This window comes from Loxodonta africana, chromosome 6, assembly GCF_030014295.1.
Source record: "Loxodonta africana isolate mLoxAfr1 chromosome 6, mLoxAfr1.hap2, whole genome shotgun sequence".
Lineage (NCBI taxonomy): Eukaryota > Metazoa > Chordata > Mammalia > Proboscidea > Elephantidae > Loxodonta > Loxodonta africana.
In genome coordinates this window covers 7,691,779-7,714,642 of record NC_087347.1, presented here as the reverse complement: position 1 = coordinate 7,714,642, position 22,864 = coordinate 7,691,779, and the positions used below count along the sequence as shown (strand labels likewise).

The 22,864-nt window shown below is 50.1% G+C and overlaps 1 protein-coding gene and 1 non-coding gene across 2 annotated transcripts in view; one reads left to right on the top strand and one right to left on the bottom strand.

Moving 5' to 3' along the window:
- Nucleotides 1–22,864, top strand: part of SH3BP4 (SH3 domain binding protein 4) — a 122,743-nt gene that overhangs the window by 63,624 nt on the left and 36,255 nt on the right. The gene's annotated exons all lie outside the window — the stretch shown is intronic.
- TRNAR-UCU (transfer RNA arginine (anticodon UCU)) lies at nt 10,607–10,680 on the bottom strand. The gene has a single exon. It is a non-coding gene; the product is annotated as a tRNA-Arg (tRNA).

Here is a 22,864-nt window from a genome sequence, read left to right as displayed (position 1 = left end):
CCTGGTTCCATATGGCCATGGTGAGGCCAGACAGGGATGGAAGAAGGAGGGAGGGGGTAAGGGGACCCCTCTCTGCAGGGTTGCAGCGGGGCTGACTTGGGCTCCCTTGGCTGAAGGCCCCTGCCCGTGTCCCTGAGGTTCCAGTAGTTCCACCCCTTCTCCATGCTGTCACTGCCCCCAGGGCGGGCCTGCATCCCACCCACACAGCTGTCAGTTCCTTTATTATTGTTGGGTGCCATCCAGTGATCCCACGTGACAGAGTAGAACTGCTTCTAGGCTGGAATCTTCATGGGAGATCACCAGGCCTTTCTCTCCCCTTCAGAGCCACTGGGTGGGTTTGAACTGCCAGTCTTTCAGTTAGCAGCCAGGTGCTTAACCACTGTGCCACCAGGACTCCTTGTCCCTTTAGTAAATGCTTCAAATTAGCCTAATAGCTGTGTACCGTCCCTTCCTGGTGGGGCCTATCCCTGCAGAATGACAGTCTCCACACAGGGCCCAGGAACCTGGACTGTAACTAGCTGCTCAGGGCTGCTGGACTCTAGCCCCCTTGTGTCCAGGCCCCAGGCCGACCTCTCTTGTCATGTCTCTGCATTCAGGAGTTTGAAGGAGGCATGCGGTCATTGGGCCCTCCTGTGACCTCGGTTCTGTGCTTTAGGATACGCGTTACAGACTGGTTGGACAGGAAGCCAGAGCTGGTTGGTTTTAGGAAGTACGGGCCCATCACCAACCAGCAGACACTGGCCACCTCAGACCCCAGGACCTGCGTGGTGGGGCCCCTCTCACCGGAGGACTTGGCTGGCTTCCTTGGTAGCTACTGCAGTTGGGTAGCACTGTTCTGACTTCTGTCTGGCGTCTTCCTGTCCCTACCATCCCTGGCTTTGTGGCCTCTGGGTAGGTGAGGAGTGTTGTTGTTTGGTGTCATCAAGTCCATTCCACCTCAACAGCGGCCCCATGGACAGCAGAACGAAACACTGCCCAGTCCTGCACCATCCTCACAATTGTTACGTTTGAGCCCATTGTTGCAGCCACTGTGTCAGTCCATCTCGTCAGCGACGGTCTTCTTCTCTTTCTCTGACCTTCTGCCCTACTAAGGATGATGTCCTTCTCCAGTGACTGGTCCCTTCTGATCACATGCCTAAACTAGGTGAGACTTGCCGTCCTTGCTTCTAAGGTGGGGAATAGGCCTACCCAGACCCTGACCCTGCAGCTGTTCCCCCCAGGCCCAATGGCTCTACCCGCTAATCCCAGCCACTCTGACAGAGGGTGGGTGTGGGGTGGAGGCGACCTGAGAGTGGGGACCTCTTTGTCCTCCTAACACGTGCTAGGCACCATCCCTTGTTGCCTGCCCCCAGCAGCGTAGGGTAGTGTGAGCCAGTGGGAGAGGGAGTCAGAGGGAGCCGGCTCCATCTGTCTGTCTGTCTGCTCCTGCTTTGTTCCAGAAGGGTTTTTTTTTCTTTCCTCCTCCTTTTGGTGTGGGAGTGGGAGTCATCAGAACGTCTCAGAAGCTCTGCTTGTTGCCCCGGGGGCATCAGATCAAACATTTGTGGGTTTGGGTCAGACATCTGTGGGGTTAGGATTTTTATTGGAAACAAAGCATAATTGCCTTTTTTTTTTTTTCAATGATTTTTAGCTTTGAAACAAAAACATTCCAGAAAGGAAGACTGTGGTTGGAGGTGCCAGGACTCAGGGTTCTCGTCTGCACATCTGCCTGACCATGCCATCTCTCTAGGTCTGCGCCCGGGCTGCCTGGCCTGGGTTCTGCCGGGTCAGCCTCTGGGGCCCTGGACCTGGGACCATCGTGGCTGAGGGCAGGGGTGGTGGTCCTTGTTGCCCACGTCCACCCAGGGCCCTCCAGCTCCAGCTCTCCAACTTGTGGCTGTGGTCCCCAGTTATAAAATGGGGGAAATAAATGGAGGAGGGGGCCGGGGGAGGCCACAGGGATGACAGCAAAAAACCAATATAATATCGTGGTTAAGATGAAGATTTGGGGTGCCCCACTGTTATGGATTGAATTGTATCCCCCAAAAAACATGTGTTGGCATCATAACTCCTATACCTGTGGATGTGATCCTATCTGGAATAAGGTTTTCTTTGTTACGTTAAGGAGACACATTGGTGCAGGGTGTGTCCTGAATCTAATGTCTTCTGAATGATAAAGAACAGATTAGACAGGAGCACAAATTAAGATTGACAGGTTACGAGGGAAAGGAAGTGTCAGGGTGGCTGGTGGTGCCGTTTGCCAGGAAGGGAATGTAGGATGCTGAGCTGGCTGGGTGTGAGGAAGGTGAGGCGTGGGGGCACGGGTTTGAGGTGTCTGTGGGCCGCCCACAGGTGGGGTGTGGAAGGCAGTCAGTTAAACAAATACAGTGCTGAGGAGACAGAAGACTGACGGAGATACAGGTTTTGGAGTAATAAGTGGCCTTCAGCTGTGGGGTGCCCATTCCCTGGGGTGGTCGTAGCTGTGCCCCAGGCCCCCAAGGAGACCACCTCAGTGAGGAGAGAAAAAGGATGAGGATGAACACTGGGGGACATTGGACACGCGAGGGGCAGGCAGAGGGGGAGAGATGTCTGAAGCAGGGCCAGAAGGAACACCCCAGGATGGTGCGGAGACCCTGTGGGGGTGCCACCGAGTGGCTGGCAGTTAGGAGAGTAGTCAGCGCCCCTCGACTCGGGTTCCTCGTAGCCTTCATCGCCAGCTTAAGTGAGGGGGTGTCTTATGGAGCCTCGAGGAGGGGGGCCACACACCCTCAGGAAGCACGTCAGTCTGTGCGAGAAGAAGGGGGTCGTTGGTCCCTGGAGGAACTGTGGGGTAGGCAGGACCACCAGGAGGGTGTTTACAAGCTGGAAGGAAGGAAGCCCCTTTTCAGCGCCAGCAGGAGCCCAGGTGGAGTAGCGAACTCCAGGGAGAGGAGGACAGGAGCTGTGCGTGGGGAGCTAGGCTTCTTAGCAGGGCTCCGTTCCTGCAGAGGAGGGCCAGAGTGCATGCCAGTGAGAATCATCTAGAAGTGTGGGTATGAACCAAGACAGAGTGAAGGAGGGCAGGAACCATGTAAAGCGGTGTCTCTGTGGAAATTTCTGCTTGTCGGCGGGCCTATGAGATTCCTAGGGCTGGCTTAACCAAACCAAAAAAACCAAACCCATTACCCCCAAGTCGATCCCAACTCATAGTGACCCTATAAGACAGAGCAGAACTGCCCCATAGGGTTTACAAGACTAATCTTTATAGAAGCAGACTGCCACTTCTTTATCCGGAGGAGTGGCTGGTGGGTTGGAACTACCAACCTTTTGGTTAGCAGCCAAGCACTTAACCAGTGTTCCCCCAGGGCTCCTTGGCTACAGGAACAAAGTACCACAAAGTGGGTAGCTTATAAGCCAGTTCTAGTCAAGTCGACTCAGACTTATGGCAACCCCTCATGTGCGTCAGGGTAGAGCTGTGCTCCATAGGGTTTTCAAGACCTTTCTGGAAGCAGATTGCCAGGCCTCTCTTCCGAGGTGCCTCTGGGTGTGTGTTCGCACCACCAACCTTTTGTTTAGTAGACAAGTGCTTAACCATTTGCAGCACTCAGGGACTCCTGCGTAGCTTCTAACATCAGAAATTTATTGTCCAAATGCAAGATATCAGCAGGACTCCAGGGGACCGTCCTCCTTGGTCTCTCCCGGCTTCTGGGCAGCTCCAGGCCTTCCTTGACTTGCATCTGCAGTGTAACCCCAACTCTGCCTCCACCCACTCATGGTGTCTCCCATCTGTCCCTCTGTGTCTTTTATAAGGACACCACTCACAATTGCGCCAGAACCAACCCTACTGTGGTACGACCTCATGTTAATGGGTAACATCTTCAAAGACCGTATTTCTAAACAAGTCACCTTCACAGGTGGGGGGAGGTGTTAGGACTTCGATATGCCTTTTTGGGGACACAGTTCCGTCCGTAACAGTGGCTGTTTTCTTCCCCTGACTCTCTTTGGTGCACTCTGTACAGAGTAATAACCCTTGAGTAATTTCTAGCTGGAGACAGAAGCTTCTCTGAGCCACCTGTGTGTTCCTGCTGTGCCTTCTGGCGCCAGGTCACACGTGCTCCTTTTTCCAGCGCCTCTCCTAGTCACCGAACGAACAGTAAGGAAAACAAGCCGTGCCTTATTCCAAGGCCACGGGCCTGCATTCCAGCCCTCTGTGAACTCACTCTCCCTGTACAAAACCTGTCCGATAGGTTGAATTCCTTCTTCCCTCTGCCTGGTACAGACTTGCAGCAGAGGCGCAGCTGATTAAAACGCGGGAAGATTCGCACCAGCTTTGCTGATTTATGCTTTGATTATGAACAAATCTGTCTTGGAAGAAGTACAGCCAGAATGCTCCTTAGAAGCCAGGATGGCAAGACTGCGTCTCACATACTTTGGGCATGTTATCAGGAGAGACTAGTCCCTGGAGAAGGACATCATGCTTGGTAACGTGGAGGGTCATCGAAAAAGAGGAAGACCCTCTATGAGATGGATTGACACAGTGGCTGCAACAATGGGCTCCACCAGCAATGATTGTGAGGATGGCACAGGGCTGGGCAGTGTTCTGTTCTGTTGTAGGCAGGTCCTCTGTGAGTAGAACTGACCCCACGGCACCCAACAACAAAGGGCAGGGGGCAGATGCCCCCTTCGCAAAGCTGGGTTCCTGCTCTGGGCACTGGTGTTTGCCCAAGGGGGCAGGTGAGGGGATCACTGTGTTCTCTGGCCAAGCTCTAGAAATGAGCCGATTTGCATAAGAATGCCTCCCAGGCAGCCGAGAGCTTCATCTTCACCACTGCCTTTTGTTCACTTTGTGTAAATAGAATTTGTTCACTGTACAATACACCTGCTTCCTTTAACCCTTCGGGGACCAGACTTTAGGATAAGCACATCCCCAAAGTCTTGTCCAAGCCTGTGTTGGCCTCCGGCCCTGGGTCCTCCTTTCGTCTGTTGAACTACTATTTGTCGCATGATTATCATGACACACCAGACACAGCCCTGAGTGCAGGAGAGACTGGAAGACAGACAGTTCCTGCTGACCCAGGCCTTAGGATGTGGCTAAACAGAACACAATTAAATAAGCAGTTACCGTAAAGTATATCCTCGAAAAACAGGAAGACCCTCAAGGGGAGATGGATTGACACAGTGGCTGCAACAATGGGCTCAAGCGTAAGGATTGTAGGGATGGCGCAGGACCGGGCAGCATTTCGTTCTGTGGTGCATAGAGTCACTATGAGTTGGAACCGACTCGTCGGCACCTACGGCAACATATTAGGTGCTGGTGCGGGGGGCCATACGGCCCCAGAGGATGCAGGAGACAGGGGCTCCAGACCTGCAACCACAAACTTGGCACTGACTCCTAGGAATGCTGACTGGCTTGAGGACCCTGGATAGCCCATATGCAGTCAGCCTCCCTCCTGCCTACCCGAGTGTCACAGGGAGTCACGGGTGGCCACTTGGAGCACAGGGTGACGGCTGAGCAGAGTCAGCAAGAACAGTTCTTGCAACTGCTGGAAGGTTCCCGGGATCTGGCAGAGGGGTCCCGGGTCACCCTAGCAGACCGCACAGCTCAAGAATGACAGCCACAATGAGTGACCCAGAGTCCTTGCCACTGTGTCAGCAAAGCATGGTGAATAGCTCTGTTTAGGCTGGCAGAGAAGGATGATGTTTATGAACAAGTTCCATAGCATTCTTCAGCCAGGAGCACACGGAAACAAACACCTGTGTTACCCAGAAAGTATGCTTCCTTACTGTGATTGTGTTACTGAAAGACAGTGGGTGCAAATGGTTGACATACTTGGCTGCTGACCTAAAGGGCCACGGAAGAAAAGACCTGGCGATCTCCTTCCGAAAAGTCAGCCACTGAAAACCCTATGGAGCACATGGGGTCACCCTGAGTTGATGATGGCACCTGGTTTGGCTTCTTTTGGTACCCAAGGAGAGCATGGAGTCCTGCTGACACCCCTTGCATCTCAGTGGGGAGTGTGATCCAGTTGTCTGGGAAAGAGGCTTTTCCTTTTACTCCCAGTGATCTGGGTGCCTGTAGACCTGGGTTCATCCCAGGCCACACTGGTTTTCCTATTTCGTACTGCTTAGCTGCCAGCCCCAAACCATGGAGCTGCTCTGGCCCTGGCGCCAGCCGGTGGCCCTCTCTCTCACCAGCCTCTGTTCCAGCCACCTCACTTGCTTTGTTCCCCGACTGCCTTAGCCCCGCTGAGCCAGGAGCCCCAGGCACCCTGGGGAGGCACCACACAGCAGAGGCGTCCGGGAGCTCCCAGAGAGGGCTGGGTAGGTATGTGGGGCGTTTGTGGGTTGGGGATGAGTCTTCATCTGCAGTGTTTGGAAAGCCTTGCTCCCCTCAGCTTTAACCAGGAGGGAAGCTCACCGCTAGGTACCTTTGGGGCAGGCTGGGGCATTGGCTACAGATGATTCTGGGTGATCTCATTTGTCCCAGAGAGGGAAACCTTCAGTCATCAGAGCTGTAGTGAGATTTACCTCCCCCCGAAAGAGCCCCAAGCTGGTCGTCTGGAGACCGGCGTTCCAGGCCCAGCTCTGTGACTCAGCAGAAGCCAACATTTCTGCTTTGATGGCTTCAGTTTACTACGAGAGAAGCATGCTGGATCGTACAAATCAATTGTTCTTGTTGTAATCACATACCTTATGCATAAAGTAGACCCTTACACCTATGTAATCCAGACTTCCAGCGCGCTCTAATGGCACGTGCTCGTCACCTGTTCTAGTCAGTCCTTGCGACCACTATTCTGATTTCGAGAGATTGAGTTTGTCTGTTCTTGAACAATGTATGGAATCATGGGGTCTTTGCTCTTTCATGTTTGGCTTCCATTGTTCACTTTAGTGCCCGTTGCTGCATGGGTCAGTAGTTCATTCCTTTTTATGGCTGAGTAGGAAGGCTGGATGATCTACTTTGAAAAGATCTGCCATTGAAAACCTGACATAATGGGGTCGCCAGAAGTCAGTCCGCTCAACACCAACTGGTTTGGGTTTTTTTGGTTTGTTTTGTATTTTAGTATTGTGTGAACATACCAATACATGCTTACTTACTCATTCAGCTGTTGGTGGACATCCAGCTTGAGGCTATCATGAATAAAACCAAATACAATTATTTTTATGCAAGTCTGTCTAAAAATGAAACCTGTTGCCCTTGAGTCAATTCCAACTCATAGGACAGTCTCTCTAGGGACATACATTTTCTTTTCTCTTGGGCATATATGCCTAGAGATGGAATTGCTGGATCTGGCGCGTGTTTTAGTGTCCCAAAGTGGTGGTTTTCTTGTACACTCCCAAAACCAACCAACCCCGTTGCCATCAAATTGATTCCGACTCATAGCGACCCTGTAGGAGAGAGTAGAGCTGCCCCATAGGGTTTCCAGGGAGCTGCTGGTGGATTCGAACTCCTAACTTAGCAGCCGAGCTCTTAACCACTGTGCCACCAGAGCTCCGTATATACCACTAGTCAGGTAGAAATGCCCCTCCATCCGGGGCCGAGGCCAGGCAGGGCCAAGAGGTGGGCACATGGCTTCTCATCAGATGTGTTTTCATATCCCCCATCTCCTCCCTTCAAGCAGAGCTGCTTCCTTTTTGCCTAGTTTTTGCTTGGGGTTTCTGTTGAAGAATAAAGTTTGCAGGCTTCTGCTTTCTTCTGGCTTCCAAAGTGAGTTTTTCCAAGTGCCTGACTGTGAGTTTTGTGGTCCAGTTGATAAACCATTGCAGGAAAAACATTGGTTGTAGACCTCATGCCCCGCGAGGTGTCTGCAGGCAGGAACTGTAAGTCTTCTTGCTGACAAGTGACAGCCCCCCCTCCCCCGATCTTGGGGCTGAAAGACTTCCAGGCCATCCAAGGGTCTGGGATTCCCCAGGGCTACATCATTGGGTAAAGGTAGATTGTTCTTCAGTAATCCAATGGTGGGCTCCAGTGAACAACCTGGTCTCTTCAAGGTTAAAATGTTCATTAGGACGAAGTCAGTCAGCCCCAACTAGCGGAGCTCACAGCACCTGGGCATTCTGGATTTGCAGCCTGTCGGGGAATCATTAGGAGCCCTGGAGGCGCAGCAGTTAAGAACTCATCTGCTAACCAAAAGGTCAGCAGTTCGAATCCACCAGCCGCTCCCTGGAAACCCTATGAAGCAGTTCTACTCAGTCATATAAAGTCACTGTAAGTCAGAATTGGGTTTGCTTTGGGGGAATCATTATTCCCAGGGTACCTTCTATAGTGCCTTGTGTGAATCCTATGAAAGAACTTGGCCACAAGAGTTGAATGCAGTGGGTGTGTGAATGTAGTAGCTTATGTAACACCCAGAAAGTGCTGTAGCCTTTGGGTGGTTTTGTATTGAAGGTGGGATTGGTGGTCAGTGAGGGCAGAGTGAGCTAGAGAGGATTGGTTGGAGGGCAGGGTCTTGAAGGATAGACGGGTTTGGCACCAGCGGTCTGATCTCAGCTGACCACGGGGATGGCGCCAAGACCGGAAAGCATTTCGTTCAATTGTGCATGGGGTCCCCATGAGTCAGGGGCTGAGTCTACAGCAGCTAACACGACGACAGTGCAGAGAGGAAGAAGACATTGATCATATTTTACAGACAAGGAAACTAAGGGTCAGGTGAGAAAGCCAAGGACCACACCAAAAGACCAGGCAGTGGGTCAGGGAACCCCTGAGTGAGCCTGGCCTTTCCGTGTCCTAGTTCTCGGGCTGGAGGCAACTTAACCAAATGTGTAAACCTAGCAGTTTTTCCTCGTTTAAATGTAGGTGATGATCCGAGCTGCTTATCTCACAGGTTGCAGAGAAGGTCAGTCTGTTGGGAGAAGACCAGGGTGTCTAGCTCACGATAAAAATAAATGTTTCCAAACAAGCCTTTCTATTCCTGGTCTTTTTCCAGAATTATTATCTCTTGATAATATCAATAAAGGCGAGATTCAGTTTGTGCCAAAAGATACGTTAAAACCCTGAATGTTGAATTAAACAGGAATGTCCGGCCAGTCTGGGACCAGACGAAATCTTCAGGTGCTGCTGATCCGGGTGACTTTCTCCCCCATCTGCGTGTTCCCTTTCCTGCCACTCTTTCTCTTTCCTGTGGAGAAAGGAGAATTCCTTCTTTATTGCCACCCAGCGTGAACCCCATCTTCTCTCTTGCTCTCGTTCATTGCCCCACGTCTCTGGGTAGCCCCCCGGCCACGGCCTTATCTCTCGCCCTCAGCTGGTTTTCCACTCAGCTTCTACCAGCTGCTGGAAATTTCTCTTCAGGGTTTTACCTCTGCATTTGATTTTAGGGCTCTGATTTGTATTACTAAACATTTTTTGGTCGGTGCACATACTGCTGCAGACTGGTTGGATCACACCAGAAGGAACTTGACTTCCTGTCAGGGTGGCCATTGCCTCAGGAGCTCCTGAGGTAACTTTGTGAAGGGGAGGGCCGCTCTGGTTTTTGCCCAAAATCACTCCGGGGGTCACAGTTCTGTTTTGTCCAAGGAATTCCACATCCCTCCTCTCGTATTTTCTAATCGTTCTAGAGTGTTCTTAGTTCATCACTATGTATCTTAGAGAAAGTCACCTGTGTGAAACTCCCAGTCATATGTGTTTCTATTTGGTTATCGTCAGGAAATGCCTTTGTGTGGCCCTTGAGGTGACTTAGCAAGATTTCATGAATAACACTTTGGATGTAGAGGTGTAATTACTGACCACCAACATCACACTCATCCTTCAGGAATGTATGTGGCCTGGTGGTTTTGGATCCGGGCAAAATATGTTCCGGAAATGTGAAGGCAAGACTCTTTCGATAAAGGCCGTGACCTCCTGTTTTGGGAGCCTGACTTTTGTTTGCTTCTCGGGGTTCCGGTTCTGTTGGGTGTGAGAGAGAAACAGATGGGAGGGGCATGCTGAGAAGGGGAGGCCTGACCAGGTAGACAAGGGGCAATGAGGTTCCATGAAGGCGAATCTGTGTCCAGAGTTTTTCCTTTATGGCATCCAGAGAAATATTAGAAAAATGTGAATGTATTAGAAATGTGAGCATATAATGAAAATTTTTCAGAATAATCTTTTTCCGCAGCCAGCACTTTAATTTCAGAGCCTGATAGCGTTTAGATTTTGGCCAAAAAGTGATTGTTTACTAGCATGACTTGCTGAACCTAGCCCCCCTACCCTTCTCCACACGCAGCCCATGTTGTAATAATTACCAGTGGAAGTAAAATTTATGAAGTGATTAGTGGCTTATAGAAGAAAGTTATACTCCCTTATTTAATAAAGCACCCATAAATCCGACCTGGTTTATTTCTTCGTGGCTGCAAAAATCCTGGCATCCCCAGACCACAGTGATGTGTGTAGGAGGCAACAAAGCCCTGTAACAATCAGAGTACATTTTGCACAGACTTAAGCCCTTGCTGATGGAGACGATAGGGCATTTGCTGAGCTGCCATTGTTGTTAGGTGCCGTCAAGTTGGACCCAGACTCATGGCGACCGTAGCCTACACCGTCCCCATGATCAGATCATTGTGACCCATAGGGTTTTCATTGCCTGATTTTCAGGAGTCGACTTCCAGGCCTTTCTTCCAAGTCCATCTTAGTCTGGAGACTCCGCTGACAGACTGGTGGTGGCGTCACATGAGGTGCGCTGGCTGGGAATTGAACCCAGGTCCCCTGCATAGAAGGCAAGAATTCTACCACTGAACCACCAATGACCCCTCTTCACGTCTTAGGTTCTGTTAAATGGAATCACTGTACATGGAAAGCCGTTCTGTGCAAGAGTGAGGTTCAGGTTCTCATCCTGGGGGCAAGGATAGATTCCCATTGCCCAGGGAGGGTGAGGGGCACACAAGTGTTTGAGTAAAGACATCTGTTTTCAAAGTTGGGGGCTGTTTGTAAGATCGTCAAACCCTAGGTGAAGGAGAAGGCTGAATGAGAAGAGGAATTTCTGTTTTCCTGCAGTTCTTGTGCGCTATCACGTCCATGTGCTCAGTCTGCAAGAATCTAGGTACTTACTGCAGGTAAGGTTCTAGGAAGGTGCCGTTGGGGACAGGTGCAGCAATGATGAGGACAAACAGTGGTTTGAGGACTGAGGCAAATAAAACATGGGAGCAGTGTCAGCCTCTGGGTGGGTGAGCGAGAAAATCTGCCCCTTTCCTCTTAAACGACACGCTTCTAATACGACTCTGGAATAACTTCCCACCCACCAGCCCTTGCTGAGTAGGAGAATCATGCCTCCACTCCCATGATCTTCACAAACAAAAGTTCCTGAAGCCTTTGAGCAGAAAGGAAGGAGAGGAGAGAGGCTGCCACCCTTGCTTCAGGATTGCTGTATTTAATCCACTTTCTTGAGTGATCAGTTCATCTCCGGCACTGTTTTGGGGACATTGGAGGACAAGGTAGAGCTTTTCATGAAGCTTACCTTCCGAGAGGGAGCCAGAAAATAAACAAGAAGAGACCTAGAGACAAAAATAGGAGTCTGGGTAAAGGCAGGTGCTGTAAAGAAAACAAAAAACCAATTAGGAGAAGGTGGCTGTATTGTTGACCTGTCAGAGGGGTCTTTCTGAAGGGGAGACATTGACCTCTGAGACCTGAGTCGCAAAAGTTGTCAAGTGCAATTCCAGGGACAGAGCTTGCCAGCCAGAGGGAGAGGCCTGTGCAAAGGCCCTGAGGGCAGATATGAGTTAAACCGTGATGTCCCGGAGGAGACATGGTCATGGAGGGCTAGATGGCCATGGAGGGCCAGGCGGTCATGGAGGGCCAGGCGGTCATGGAGGGCTAGGTGGCCATGGAGGGCTAGACAGGGCAGATTCGAAAGGGACCTGTGCCCATAGGAAGGAGGTTGGGTTTTATTCAAAGGGCTTAGAGATGCCACTGGAGAAAAAAAAAAAAAAAAACCCTTCGCCGTGAAGTCGATTCTGACTCGTAGTGACCCTGTAGGACAGAGTAGAACTGCCCCATAGAGTTTCCAAGCAGCACCTTGTGGATTAGAACCGCCAACCTTTTGGTTAGCAGCCACAGCTCTTAGGCCACTGGAGACACTTGATTTATCAAGAGACCTCCGGCTGCTCTCTAAGAAGAACAGCTTAGCTATGTGGGGGGTGAGGGTGGAGGGTGGGGTCAGGGAGACCAGGATGGGGGAGGCTGCGATGACCCAGGTAAGAGCTGGCGTACTTAGCTAGGAACGGGGTGGGGGGGACAGCAGGGCAGGGTAGGACTGCCCCCCCGCCCCCCTCCCCCCGCCCCGTAGAGTTTCCTAGGCTGTAATCTTTACGGAAGCAGACCACCAGGTCTTTTCTCCCTCAGACCGGCTGATGTATTTGAACCCCCAACCTTTTGGTTAGTAGCCGTGCACTTAACCACTGTGTCACCAGGGCCCCAAAATAACTGATAGGAATTTGAAATAGAATGGTGCATGGAAACTGGTCGTTCCATATAGCAAAACATTGTAAGACCACCATAGTTAAGTAAGGATTGATGTTCTTACAGAAATAGCCAACTATTGACACAGAAGAGCCCAGATTCAGACTACGCACATCTAAAATGAATTAAGACGACACCGCCTCAGTCAGGAGGGGCTGAGACGCTCAGAAACTGATGCAGGAGTAATTGCTTGGCTGTTTGCTAATTAATTTTGTCCCTCACTGAGCAACAAAATCAATTCTTCCCACATTGCTGTCAGTACACAACTCCACCCCTCCCCCTTTTTTAAGTAAAGGAGAATGGATGTGCATATTTATCAAATATTTCATTTGGGGAGGCCTTCCCATGCTTCAAGGCAGCAGAAGGAAACAAAAGGGAGATTGATTGGTTCCATAATTGAGACTTTATCCAGCCAGCAATGGATGAGTGCAAGCAGTGGAATGGAGGAGATACTTGCCACCGCTATGATAGAATTTGAGAACATAGTTGAGCAAAGGGTACGGACGGTAGTCCACAAAATAGGAATGAGGTTTGGTAAAGTGGAGGGTCAGCGGAAATGAGGGAGACCCTCCATGAGATGGATTGGCACAACAACGGACTCAAACATACCGACGATCCTGAAGATGGCGCAGGAGCCGGCTGCCTTTTGTTCTGTTATCCATAAGGTCACCATGAATCAGCTGACTGATGGCAGCTACCGACAACAGCAAACATTTGATAAAATTTTGACTCATGGGCAAAGGAATGTAAACTTGAATGTGAATTTCATTCCCCACTTGTCAGGTTAGCAAACCTGCTGGTGAAGGGTGGGAAGCAGACCCCCACTGCTGTGGAGAGGATAAACTGCCTTCCAGGGACACTCTCCACAGTGCCTCATACTGTACTAGAGAGTCAGCCTAAGAAAATAACTGGAAGTGCTGAGGAAGATCAGGCCTAAAGATGGTCCTTACCCTGCCACTTATAGCAGCAAAAATGGGGGAGCCTGGATGCGTTACATCCGCAAATGGTCAGGAGAATTGTGAACGTCTGTTTGGTGGGGTGAAATGTGTATTAAAACTCTGACTGCGGAGAATTTCTTAGTGACATAGGAAAAATGCTTAAGATAAAAATATTGATTTGTTTCCTATTTTGGTATATAAATGGTAATTAATGACCAAGCTGTTTGGAAAACAAAAGAAAGAAAAAACAAATTTGACTGGAAGCAAGCCAGAATACTAATAGCAGATCAGAATATTAAGGACCGGTTTTTTTCCCCTTACTTGTTATTTCTGTACTTTATAGATCGGTGTTTTATTGACAAGCAGAAAAAAATAATAAGCAGAATATGAACCCCCCAGTTTATTGGTTGGTGAGCGTGTTCAGACGAAGTCGGTGGGAGCGGGGTGGGGGTCTAACCTTTTTTAATTGTCTTCTGCTTTCAGCAAAAGCTGGGGACAGGGTTTACCCCATGTCTAATTGCCACTGGAGCCTGGCATTAGTGGGTCTTTGGCTTCATCCTGGGCCCTGAACTGTGAGAAAATAAATTTCAGCTCATTTAAAGCCACCCACATGCAGTTATCTTTTGTTACAGCAATACTATGTAATCCTGAATAAATGGGTGGATAAAATAGAAATGTCTCCCTTCCACGTGGCTGCCAAGATAGACCCTCAAAAAAAATTTTTTTTTTAACGTCCCAGGAAAGGAGCCTTCCCTTGTGACCACACCCTGAGGGCCCATCCACGAAAGGCCTTGTGTTAATATGTCAAACATCAGGCGAATTTGTTTATTTTCCCACGGGGCCATTTGTATCCGGGTGTTTCTGCAAGACTGTCACTCACCCCACACCCCCTTTGGTTTCCCTGGCTTCTGCCGCTTCTTTACGGTATTAAATTCCTGTCTTGAACAGGAGCCTCAGAGACTTGGCCTGTGTGTGTCATTAATGAGAACTGTCAGTAGTATCGGGAACAGCAGCTAAACCCTAGAAGCTGTTCCCCACCCCACCAGCTTGTCTTAATCCAGCATTTTAACCTGCTAACCAAGAAGTCGGCAGTTCAAATCCGCCAGGTGCTCCTTGGAAACTCTATTGGGCAGTTCTACTCTGTCCTATAGGGTCGTTATGAGTCGGAATCTACTCGACGGCAGTGGGTTTGGTTTTTTTTTGTTTGTTTGTTTTTCTCATAAATGAGCCTCAGGGAAAGCCCTTTTCTGTGAAAACCAAACAAGCCTCAGTTTTCTTGTCTGTAAAAAGAGTGACAACATGTTAATATGTACTACTACTATGTTGAAATATATACCGGTGTATCTATAATAGTAATAGAGCATTTTCTTTAGAATTTAAGTTGTAAAAAAAAAAAAGACAGAAATACAGTTGGCACTGACTCAATGTTGACTCATGGCGACCCCATTTGCAAAAAAAAAAACGCTGTTGCCATCAAGCCAGCTCTGACTCATAGCAACCCCATGTGTGTCAGTGCAGAGCTGTGCTCCATAAGGTTTTTGGTGGCTGATTTTTGGGGAGTAGACTGCCAGGCCATTCTTCCGAGGTGCCTTTGGGTGGACTTGAACCTCCAATGTTTTGGTTAGCAGTGAGTGCACTAACTGTTTACACCACCAGGGAAGTAGATTGATTTAAAGAGAAGTATTTGGGTGTGATTTTAAAAAGAAGCAAACAAGCAGTACATCAGTACAGTGCCGCTGTTTGGAAATCCCAGGCCCCTCTGGTGCTGACATACAATGTAATGTTTCAGACAGGAGGCTGGGGTCCCAGGACATCCCTCTTCCCCAGCCCCAGTCAGGTGAACGAACCCCTCTGCTGGTCGCTGTTAGTTAGAGCACCTTCACAGATAATAACGAGTTTCTTTTCAGGTCGCTGGCAGGGTACCAGCGTTTAGGAAGTATTTCTAGCCTGGGCTGGTCACAAGATCGGACTTCACAGCCCGTCTGCTTGGGGCTGTGTCACACGGGGGGAGGGGGGTGGCCTTCCCATGTGACTGACAGGCCGACCACAAACCCCCATGTTTGAGGAGCACTTGATGGGCCACACTCTGTTTGCTCTGTTGTGGTTTCCAACTGTGGGGTGAGGGGACAGGAGAAGGAAGTCCAGGTAAAGAACATCAACCGTAGCCCACTGACGTGACACAAACCAAGATTTGTGTGGGCTTCCAGAAGACCTGGCGGAAACCACCCCCCTTCTCTCCTGCTGAGTGTCATGCTCTCTGCTCTGCCCTGGAGACCCACTGGGCTGCACATGGTCCTTGGCCTTCTCGGGTAAATTACAATGAGGCAGAGTGCAGGGACCTAGCCCTTCTTTCCTTTGTCTCTGGTGGTACCTAGCTAGCACTGTATACTGTGGTGCTGAACTGATACGTCTCAGTTATTGAGTGCTGCTACAACAGGGTCACCGGAAAAGAGGAATACCGTCCACGAGATGGATTGACAGGCTGGCTGCAGCAGTGGGCTCAAGCATAACAACGGTTATGAGCATGGCCCTGAACCAGGCGATGTTTAGTTCCAGGTATACAGGGTTGCTGTGAGTCAGAGCTGACTCGACGGCACCTAACAACAACATAACAGAAATCCCACAAAGAGATAGCTTTAAAGAACACAGATTTATTTTCTCACCCTTCAGGAGGCTAGAAATCTGAATTCAGGGCACCGGCTCTGGGGGAAGGCTCTCTCTGCCCACTCTCGGGGAAGGTCCTTGTCTCAGCGCTCTAGAACTCTTCTCAGCATGTCTTTCCCCCATTTATGCTTGCTTTTCTCTCTGTCTAATCGGCTCTTTTATACATTGAAACCTGTGAGAGCTGGAACTCGATGGAACGGTCTTTGCTTTCCGGGTCTCACAAGTTTTCCACCTTTGACAGGATGCAGTCTTACACTTTTCTATCACTCATTGAGTGGAAAATATTTTAGTTTTCCTTCTCTGACAGGTTTCCCCCTCACACAGGTTCTAGCTTTCACAGGTTTTACTGTATCTCAAAAGTGGTTAGGTTGAAGACTCACCCTACTCAGATATGGCCTCATTTACGTAACAAAGAAAACCCTGTTCTGAAATGGGATCAAGTCCACAGGTATAATTCATTGCCATCAGGTCGGTTCTGACTCATAGCAACCCTATAGAACAAAATAGAACTGCCCCATGAGGGCATGGTAGATTTGAACTGCTGACCTTTTGGTTAGCAGCTGAGCTCTTAACCATTGAACCACCGCGGCCCCTCAGGTATAGGCATTAGGATGTACAACACATATTTTTCGGGGCACACCTCAACCTTTATAGGTTGAAAATTTGAGCAAACAATTTATCCATTAAACGGAAAGCACCAAACACCAAGTTGTGCCGGACATTGTGTTTGCTCTGGGGGAGTTATAACGACAGAACAGCTTTCAGGAAACTTGGTGCGGTTAGGGAGCCAGGAAGCCACGTGCTGAGCACCAGCTGTGATGCTCGGGCTAAACCCAGTGAGTGCTCAGAGGGGTCCAAGAGAGGGCAGGACAGAGATGGACTTCCGGTAGCAATGCGTTGGGAAAGGCACCATTTGAGGGAGTCCTTTGCAAATGGGTAGGGTCCCTGTGTGGTGCAAATGGGCAACGGGCTCTGCTGCTAACCAAGAGGTTGGAGGTTCAAGTTTACCCAGGGGTGCCTCAGGAGAAAGGCCTGGTGATCTGCTTCTGAAAAATCAGCCATTGAAAACCCTATGGAGCACAGTCCTGATCTGACCCATGTGGGGTCACCATGTGTCGGAGTCGACTGGATGGTAACTCTTTTCATTTGGTTTGGTGTCAGGCTGGCCTCTGCACGCAGTACCCCTCCGACAGGGCCATGCCTTTTTCCCCTGTCAGAGGAGGCAGTCCACCCAGGAGGCCACAGCATACATAGCCTGTCCATCTGGAGTCCTGATGGCTAAGGAAAGGCTGTGGCCACTCGAGTTCTGTGACCTGGGAGGAAGCCTCCTCTGGGGTGGCCGGGAAGTTTTGAAGTTCATTCACAAGGCTGGCCTTCTCAGTAATGGGAGCCTGCTCATCCCTTGCCAAGCCGCCCTTAGAAACGCCAGGGGAGAGGGAGGGCCTAGAGAGGGAACTGGTCACGTGCTAGCCTCTACTAGCTGAGTGGCTCAGACACAGAGGCAAAGACACGGTGGTTTTGCTGTTGGGGTTCCGATGGAGCTGGGAGTGTCCGTGGACAGGTTGCTGCGGGTGGGCCTCCCTCAGGGCTGCTGGCATTGGAGGAGAAAAGGTGTTTTAAATATTTAGAGCCACAGGCACTCTTACCCTCCCTTGCCCTCGGGGTCCTAGAGTCTCCACACCTGCTGGAAGCCCCACAAAAGGACTGCAGGAAAGCCAGGTATTTCTCCAAGGCTCTGAGAACTTTTAGGAGGGAGCTGGGTGAAACCCAGGTTGCTGGGTTTCAGGAAGACGGATCTGGCAGGAGGGGGAACGCCTGTGGATTTTCAGGGCTGTTGGGACTCCCTGCATCCTGGGGAGTGAGATGGACTGACCTGATGGTGCTTCCTGGGGCAGGACCTGGTGGCGGGGTCACTGACAGGGCCAGGAGACTCACACTTCTTTTAACCTGGAGGAAGTCTGATGAAATCGTATGATACTCCAGAAATTATCAGCAATGAGGAGAGTGAGTCATCCTAAACCCAGCTTTCTGAAGTCACCAGGGAGGAACTGGCTTTCAGAAATCACCAGGGAGGAACAGAGCCTGGTATTTGTTCTTTGTCCTTCCTCCAGGCGGGTCCCCTCCCGCTGCCCCAAGGCCACTAGAAGAACATAGAATGTCACCCATACACCCTGGAATCCCACGTAAGGCCTTCTTCACCTCAGAGATGCCCCTGTTACGTTGGCTTGTATCTTTGCCTGCTTTTGAACTGCTCTTTAGGGCAGCAGGACATTGGCAGAGAGACCACAAGAATATTCTGAGATTTTGGGATTGTGGGGTGGCCAGTCAGTGACTGTTGCTGAGTAGGGGTACGGAGGGGCAGGGCCTCAAGTTCACCCTCAGAGTCTGTAAATACCATCTGTATGAAGTGATGTCGTCTGTTCAGAGGTAGCCTAAATCCTGGGGAGGAGCTAGAAGCAGGGTCTCTTTTCTCTGAATGAATTGGCCTTTCATTAAAAAGGTTATGAGCAAGACACAAGTAAGCTGTAATGCCCCTTCCTGTCTTCCCAGGTCCAGTGTGGGGAGAGAACTGTGCCTCACCACCCCCAAGAAAATAGGGGTGGCTTTCCACTTGGTGCGGGCTGTCCTGCCAAGGGCGGGCCCTGTAGCTGCAGGCTGCCCTGGAGGGGTGACCAGTGAGCCTGCGGGGTGAAGTCCAGTCCTTAGTGGAGCGGGCCAGGCTTATAGGGCCTGGCTGTCCACGTACATCCGAGATGCCCCCTCCCCACTAACCAGTCACTGTTTTAAGAATGTAAAGCTTAGCTTTCAAGAATAGAATAGACCAGTCATCGTAAGTCCATTCCGACTCATGGCGACCCCACTTGTGTCAGAGTAGAACTGTGCCCCATAGAGTTTTCAATGGCTGGTTTTTTGGAAGTAGGTTGCCAAGCCTTTTTTCCGAGGCACCTCTGGGTAGACTTGAACTGCCAACTTTTTGGTTAGCAGCTGAACATGTTAACCGCTTATACCACCCAGAGACTCCAAGAATAGGATAAGGATTATTCCTGAATTCATCCTGCTGTGTTATAATCAAGTCACACCAGTCATCTGAGGGGACAGCTGGCATCTGCTGGGGATTTTGACTCCATAAAGATGACCCCAGGGATGCCTACCAGGAGAATAATTAGTCTTTAAGTAGTAGAGTTGATACAGTGGCTGCAACAGTGGGCTGAAGCATAGCAAGGATCGTGAGGATGGCGCGGGACCGGGCAGTTCTGTTGTACGTAGGGTCTCTGTGAGTCCGAATCGACTCCAGGGCACCTAACAGCAACACAACAAGTGGAATTCACTCGTCCATTGATATTTGAGAGCCTGCTATGTCCAAGTTCATGGCAGCACAGCCAGGAACAGACACAATCCAGTGCTTTGTTTTCATAAAGCCTTTGTTAGGAGTCAGACTAGAAACAAACAAGTTTGTGATATGTCAGGCGGTGATAAGGAAGTAAGAAAAGAGAAGGGGTAAGGTTGCAACTCAGCTGGACTAGGAGAAAGAGGCCACTGAAAGCCCAAAGGTTTGCACCCAGATCCAGAGGGCGTGGCCAGCACCCAGAGTCTGCAGAGCAGGGCCTTTGCCCAGATGGTCTCAGACCACCGAGGGTTATTTTCAGGCCTTGAGGGCTAATGTCATTTGTTCTGCTGGGTTTTGGACTTGATTGGTGCATGTTATCCCTTATTTCCTTCCAGTTTCTCCCATTCGTAATGGAAATGTCTAACTTGTATGTTCCACCATTGTACTTTGGAAGTAGATAACTTGTATTCTTGATTTCACAGATGTAGAGGAATTTTGCCCCAGGATGGAATTTCGACTTGGAGTTGATTTAAGATTTGGGGGATGATATGATCAAGTGGCAGTGCTTTACATGTGTCAAGGTCGTGAATTCCAAATTTCTGTCTTGGTTGTCTAGTGCTGTTGTAACAGAAATACAACAAGTGGATGGCTTTGACAGAGATTTATTCTCTCCTAGTTTAGGAGGCCAGAAGTCCAAATTCAGGGCACCAGCTCTAGGGGGAGGCCTTCCTTTCTCTGTTGGCTCTGGGGAAAGTCCTTATTTCCTTTCGACATCTGTGGGTCCCGTGTTCCTCAAAGATCTACCTGCGTCTTGGCACCAATCTTTCCTTGGGTCTAGGAGCTTCACAGCACGGGGACCCTGGGCCCAACGGCCATGCTCCATCCCCAGCTTTTCTTCCTTGGTGGTAATCAGACCCCCCCACTGCTACCTTCTCTCTCTCTTCAAGATACAGGGTCATGCAGGCCACACCGCAGGGAAACTCGCCTTATGTCTGGATCAGGGCTGTGACCTGAGTAAGGGTGTTGCAGATGACACAACCTTGCTTGCTGAAAGTGAAGAGGACTTGAAGCACTTACTAATATGAAGATCAGAGACCACAACCTTCAGTATGGATTACACCTCAACATAAAGAAAACAAAAATCCTCACAACTGGACCAATAAGCAACATCATGATAAATGGAGAAAAGATTGAAGTTGTCAAGGATTTCATTTTACCTGGATCCACAATCAACAGCCATGGAAGCAAACCAAAAAACCAAACCCACTGCCATCGACTTGATTCTGACTCACAGCGACCCTATAGGACAGAGCAGAACTGCCCCGTAGGGTTTCCAAGGAGCCATGGAAGCAGCAGTCAAGAAATCAAAAGACACATTGCATTGGGTAAATCTGCTGCAAAGGACCTCTTTAAAGTGCTGAAAAGCAAAGGTGTCACCTGGAAGACTAAGGTGCTCCTGACCCAAGCCATGGTATTTTCAATCACATCATATGCATGTGAAAGCTGGACAATGAATAAGGAAGACCAAAGAAGAGTTGATGCCTTTGAATTGTGGTGTTGGCGAAGAATATTGAATATACCATGGACTGCCAGAAGAACGAACAAATCTGTCTTAGAAGAAGTACAACCGGAATGGTCCTTAGAAGCAAGGATGGTGAGACTGCGTCTTATGTACTTGGGACATGTTGTCAGGAGGGATCAGTCCCTGGAGAAGGACATCATGCTTGGCAGAGTACAGGGTCAGCGGAAAAGAGGAAGACCCTCAATGAGGTGGATTGACACAGTGGCTGCAACAATGGGCTCAAGCATAACCAGCCAGTATTTCCTTCTATTGTGCATAGGGTCAGCACCCCACCCTAATCCTGCCTCATTAACATAACAAACCTAACCCAGTCCTTTTTAACATCATCTAATCCTGCCTTCTTATCAAAAAAAAAAAAAAAATTTTTTTTTTCAATCCTGCCTTCTTATCCACAGGCAGAGGTTAGGACTTACATTAACATCGGATTACAGAATGGAAGACAACCACACAAGGCTAGGAATCAGGAGCTGGGTCGGGGGCTTCCAGGCTTCGGGAACTGCGTGTGCAAAGGCCCTGTGGTGGGAGGGCCTTCATATATAGGGAACAGCAAGAGTGGTCAGGTGGAGGGAGAGAACTCAGAGAGAGAGCAGGGGTGGATAAGGTGGGGCCGTAGGGCCATTGTCAGTGAAGAAGCCTTTGGAGGGCTTTAACCTGCGTCCTGATGGCATTTGACTTACTTTAAAGTGCTGGCTGCTACTTGAGAGTGAACTACAGAGGGCACACGTAGAAGCAGGCCACTGTGGTAGGAGCTGTTATAGTCACTGAGTTGGGAGATGATGGTGACTTGGAGGTGCAGGGAAGAGGTCCGATGGAGGGTGTGCTTAGAAGGCAGAGCTTTCCAGAGTATGTGGGGCTGTGGGTGGGCACAGGGGTGTAAGTGGGTGTGTGTGTGGTGAGAGAGACAGAGAGATCAGGCCTTTTTACTGGTTGAATGGAGCTGCCATTGGCTAACTGTAGAGACTCAGGCAGGGGGTCTGGAGTGGGATGTGGATCTGACAAGTTTGAGGTGCTCTTAGGCTCAGGAGGGGGGCCAACAGTGGGCAGTCAGGGGCTCCAAGGCCAGAATCGAGTGCCCACGTGCTGTTCCAAGCCCGTGACTGGTGTCTCACCTGCAGAAGGTCCCGTGGAGAAGAAATAAAATACGGTGAGCAGCAGGGTTGCAGCAGTTGGCGGTCAGGGGATTTAGAGGAGGCTGGGATGGAGAGGAACCAAGGAAGTGTGTCTCTTTCTGGCCAGACTGAGCTTCAAGGGTGATGGTCCACAGAAGACGCCAGCGATGGCTGATGAGCTGGGCTCAGGCCAGGCCAGGGAGTACTCCCATCTGCGGGGCCTGGGGTAAAAAGTTGAGGGTCAGAGGCTGCTTGAGCAAATGGGAGTGAGGACAATGCCAGAGGGACACCGCGCCCTCCCCCTGCCTCTCATTCTGCTTCTCTGGGGTCTCCTTTCCTCTTTGACAATCCCCAGAGCCTGTGTAGGTCTCTCATTACTGTGGTAAATGTCATGGATTTGGGCTCCAGCGCTCTCCAGGGACCGCGTGTATGGGACCTGGAAGTCCTGGGAATTGGGGGGGAGCCTTGAGTTGAGGCTGTGAGTTCCCTAAGGACACTCGTGAGCACGCATCCATCGTCCGGAGGAGGTGCAGGAAGGCCAGGATGAGGGTTTGTTGAATGAGCGAGCGAACGCACAGTCTGGTTAAAGTAAGTTCATCCCCTCACAGTCTTGTAGCACAAAGCCCTTTCAACACACTTCCTGGAACTGGGATCCCAGCTTTGCTTGGATCCTTGGGCACGCACAGCGGCTCTTTTATCTTTAAGGTCTGATGCTCTTATTTTATAGTACAGTTCCCAGGAGTGCAGTTGCTGGGTGGAAAGACATATGTTTGTTTTTTGAGCTTTTATTGCAGTGAAATATATGCAACAAAACGGCTCAACCATTTTTGTGTGTACAGTTCAGTGATGTTAATTACA